This window comes from Montipora capricornis, chromosome 14 (genome assembly GCF_036669925.1).
Source record: "Montipora capricornis isolate CH-2021 chromosome 14, ASM3666992v2, whole genome shotgun sequence".
In the NCBI taxonomy this organism is placed as follows: domain Eukaryota; kingdom Metazoa; phylum Cnidaria; class Anthozoa; order Scleractinia; family Acroporidae; genus Montipora; species Montipora capricornis.
In genome coordinates, this window is record NC_090896.1 from 16,096,937 (window position 1) to 16,101,936 (window position 5,000).

The window sequence follows — 5,000 nt, forward strand, 5'->3', positions numbered from 1 at the left end:
GTAAATCGAGAAGTCTTACCTTGTAAACTTTAACAAAGATGCCGATGACATCAATTAACAATTATTCGCCCAAGGCGAGTTGAATACCGAGACCAAGTCGAGGTTTTGATTTACCGATATTCACCGAGCCGGAGGTGAATAATTGTTTTAGTATAATTACATAGGTGATTATTTAAAAAATATGCTTTTTCTTTGAAAGAATTAATTTCTTGTTCTGTCACCTCGACAAAACAGCTTGCGGCCATTTAAAAGAAAACCCGCTTAGGTGATTATACCGTAATAATCACCTCAACGGCAACCAATCAGCACAGAGAATTTTCAATAATCACGTATGTCATTATACTAGTTATTAATATAAATATGCCAACCTCATTGGCCTACAAAACAAGTCGGCACAATTGAAGAACGGAAAGATCCTTTGGAAGCAAATATCTTTCTAATAATAATTGTGTCATGGTTCATGTTTTCCTTTCTTTATCTCGACAGATTAAATAACCAAACTTCTGTATCAACATATTTCAAACGAAAAAAATTATAGAACTGCAGTCTCTGAAAAATCCAAGATTCTTTTTACAACACAGTCGTCCCAAAAGAAAGAGTAAAGCTTTTCGCGTCCAAGATGACAGCTTTTTCTTTGCTGTACGCAACCAACGTGGCCAAAAAGAAGTTTACGGGAACAAGCGCTATCTTCCCTAAAAAATGACTGCATATGTACAAGCTACATGTTTTGGGACGTCTGGACGTCTAGGTTTTTTCTTTTCCCTTTGCATAAGGAAGATATATCTTCCTTTGCATAAGGAAGATATATGTTTATAGGAAGATATATGTATATACCGCATCATTAGAGCGGAGGGGTTGGCGCAGTGGTAAGATCTCTGCTTTTCAACCCGAAGGTCCCGGGTTCCATTTCCGGTTCTGCCGAGACTGGAATATTTGGCGACCTTCTTTCCCGCTAAAGTTCACTCAGCTTTCCATCCTTCCGAGGTCGGTAAAATGAGTACCAGCATGCATGGACTGCTTAGAAGCGGCTGTAATTTGCGCCTGTATATGCTTCCAGTTCGCTGGGGGTAAATTGATCATTGTAAAGCACCTTTGAGACGTTGTGATAAGGACGCTATATAAATGCACCACTTTACTTTTACTATTTGTAACTCAAATGAGTCATCCACTGGAACAAGAGGACCCTTTATCAGTTAGTTTGTTTCGACGGCTGATGGGGTTCGGGTTGGCATATTTTTGTAATTGGGCGTCCCCCGGGCGAGGTTCAAGGTTCGGAAGTCTTTAGTCCCGATTTAGAATTAAAATCTGGATTTTAGGATTTCCAATCGAACACAAAATCTGAAAACGGATTTTGTCGCAGATTTTTCAATTGGAAATCCATGTCAGGAAGGATTTCAATAAGTGAGATTCGAGGCAAATTCCGTTTCCAGACTTTGTGTTCGATTCGAAATCTGAAAATCCAGATTTTAAGATCTAAATCCGGATTTCCCAATCGTTAGTACCCTATCAGTCAGTAATCAAAGATTAGTGATTCCAATTTGGCATCGACGAGACATTTGGTATTGCCGGACGGTCACCCATCCAGGTATTGACCCCGTCCAACAGGACTTCACTCCCCTTGGGCAAGCCGTAAGACTATCACATGGGATCGAAGTTATTTGTGCCAGAACAAGATGGCGTCCAAACGCTGAAATCGTGCGATCGATATCCGCGGCACATCGCACGGGACTGACACTATTAGAATGCCTTCTCATCGAACGCAATAAACGATATCTTCGCTTTAGGTGGTCGTTTTTGAACTATCTCCTTGAGACAGAATAATATAGAAAAGCCGTAACAAATGTTGGATGATGAACAAAAAGAGCTGTTGAGATGATCTATTACATGAGATCTAAAGATCAACGCAGTAAATCGTGCAGCAACTTGAGTAGTTGGGAACAGGTTTTTACGGGGCTTGCCGGAAAAAAAAATGACGTCGATCATTCGATTGCTCTGTCAGCCGCTTGAAGTATCAAAGCAATGGCTCTTTGTATGACCGTTTCACGTGACCTTAGCAAGCATAAAGAATGGTCGTGGTGCATAATATATGCCAGAAATGGAAAGAGCTTGGTAAAATTAGCAAGTAAGTCAATTTGAGGCTACTGATATTTATTTCCTGGGGGTTGGGGGTGCTCGTCGGAAATTTTGAAAGAATCCCTAAGAGGTACCAAAATCCTATCTTGTGGGGGTGGCATGAAATTCTTTTCACCCCTAAGAGGTACCAAATTATGGGTTTTCATTAGACAAAAAAAAAACAAAGAGTTGATTGTCAAATGTCTCCTGTCATAACTCTGCTTCTCAATACCCTAAAAGGTACCGCTAAAGCTCCCATTGTGGACCTTTTGAGGCTGTTACTGCTGGGCTTCGCGTTTCCCAGCTGGGTTCCCTGCGCACATATTTAGTTTCGGGCATGCGCATTGGTGGCGTTTAATGTAAAACCACGAGGGCCACCGATTTTTACCTGAATTCTAAGTTCACTAAGGTTAATCGGTTTTCACAGTTTGTACGGCAGTTAAGTTGACTTTTGTGAAGGCCCATCGGTGTAACTGGAATTGCGAGTTTGTCTCACGGTGCGTCGTGCCGAAAATAAACGTTGAAATTTACGGCTAGTTTACATTTGCATCTACAGTAAAAACTCGACCTCAAGCATGGTTTGTCGATGGATGTGTGGTTTACAAGGATGAATACGGTTCGCTTGGTTTATCTATGCAATTGTCACGGTTAATTACGGGCATGGAAAGCGAAAACATGGAATCTACAATCGCTTATGTTGAGGAAGGAATTTTGAAAGGTTGTCGTTCGCGTTGGCCTTCAATTGACACGGTTTCGTTTCGCGCCATTTCACCGCTTTACACTCCACCGACGGATGTAGCATCAGAAATACGGCTTCATGATTCAGTTAATGTTCAAGGTTCACTGAATATTGAGCAGAAATCGACGTTTAATGCTGCTGCGGAGTTAGAATCGGACGCAAGGAAGAAAATTACTACGGATAAAGGTAAACAATACGAAATACAAAGGTTAAAAGACCGTAGAACTGTAGCTCTTCGCCACGTTACTAGGCAGATAAAAAAAATAAAGCCTCTTCTTGCTGATCTCAACAATTTTGAGTTTGTGTCATTCAAAATCGAAGGTCTAAACAATTTACTCGTCGAGCTACAAGTTGCTCAAGATAATTTCCTCGAAGTGTTGGAGAATGAATCAGATATTGCCAGTGCTAACTCATGGTATGAAGTTCATGATGGAGATGTGTTTAAGTTTAAGCAGTCTGTCTGTGAATATTTGTCCAAGGCGAAAGAGCTTCAGTCAGCTGAATTAAGTTCTGCTGCTTCTAACAAGTCTCATCGCTCAAGAAAGTCTAAACATTCTGGATGTTCTAATTGGCCCATATCACTCAATGTCCAAACTAAAGACTTTGCCCGTCGAACCTCTCATTCAGTGTGAGGCTGGACGGGCAAAGACAATGCAAAGACAAAGCCTTTATTCCCCACGGACTCCAAAATGGCCGCCGAGTGATAAAGGTGAATTTGTCTTCACTTTCATCTCATTCGAAATTGATAAAAGCCAAGTCTAAGGTTGCAGCCCTAGAAGTTGAGGCATCTTTTCTGAAGGAAAAACAGGCATTGAAAATGGCCGAGGAACAATTGGAGCTTAGGAAAAGTCTAGCTAAGGTAAAGGAAGAAGAAAGGATTTTTGAACAAATGAACAATGAGGAGTTAGTTTCCTCACCTACATGTTTACAAACACAATGGCTTCCAATATTTCCAGTGTCCAGTTTACTCACAGCTAACGTTACGAAGCATACAAACATTGCCTCCCTGTCGACACAAGGGTCGGTTGTAACGATGACAACGGCGACGATGGTGACCAGTTCACGCTCATCAAATGCCATTTCAGTGTTGGAACCTGCTTTAAAATCTCTCCCAGCACATTCTTCTGGCAATCATGTGTTAGGGCACCAGTAACCCTCTTCAAGCAAATCCTCTTACTGGATATACTACAGGGCAAACAGGCCCCATTTACACAAGCCCAATGACAGCATGCAGCTCAGGAAGTTCAGGCTTCTGCTTTGAAAGCCATGTTCCCACGAGTGCGCAACTCTCATCAACCCAACCCTACTTCGTGGACGGGCGTGCAGCTGTGTATTCTATCAGACATCAATCACAGAGGATACTACAGACACCGCAACATGTTTGTAGCCCGTCAGATTGCTCAACAAGTTTGTCTGTTAACCCCGTAACAGCCCACGATAATACCTTTACAAGATATTGTGGACATTCAACGAAAGCAGAAAGAATTGTCTCAAATTATGGTTTCCCAGCATTCAAGGAACCTCCTTCCATCAAGTGAGCCTCCAATGTTTTATAGTGACGCTATGGAATTTCCCGCATTTATGACTGCCTTTGAGTCTTTGATTGAATCAAAGGTTGAGGACTCCTGTGAAAGACTGTATTTTCTAGGTCAGTACACTTCTGGTAAGGCTAAAGAAGTTATTAATGGTTGTCTCCAGAGAAAATCAGAAGGATCCTACAAAGAAGCTAAGGGACTGCTAAAGGGACAGTTCGGAGATCCATTCAAGATTGCAGATGCCCAAATTACCAAACTCTATTTGTGGCAACCAATTAGAGCAAACCTGCTGGCTCGGTTCTCCAAAATTTCTCTATTGCTCTAGACCAGGCAAAGTCGGCTATGAAAGGCATGTCTCACATGGACGATTTAAAAACAGCTCATGTACTGCGGCAGCTTTGGGAAAAGTTACCTAGGCATCTACGAAGCAAATGGACTGAAAGGAACAATAAGACCAAGAGTGCAAAAGGAAGGATAGCTGACTTTGAGGAGTTCTCACAATTTGTCCGCGAACAATCCGAGCTTGCCACAGATCCTGTATTCGCAGACGAAAATGTTTGCAAACCTCATGATGATGAGAAAGACAAAAGCACTCACGTCAAATTCAGAAGAAG

The 5,000-nt window shown here is 41.8% G+C and overlaps 1 protein-coding gene across 1 annotated transcript in view; it reads left to right on the plus strand.

Annotated features, from left to right (window-relative positions):
* The window catches only part of LOC138031498 (stimulated by retinoic acid gene 6 protein-like), a 45,716-nt gene that overhangs the window by 31,673 nt on the left and 9,043 nt on the right, over window positions 1-5,000 (plus strand). The gene's annotated exons all lie outside the window — the stretch shown is intronic.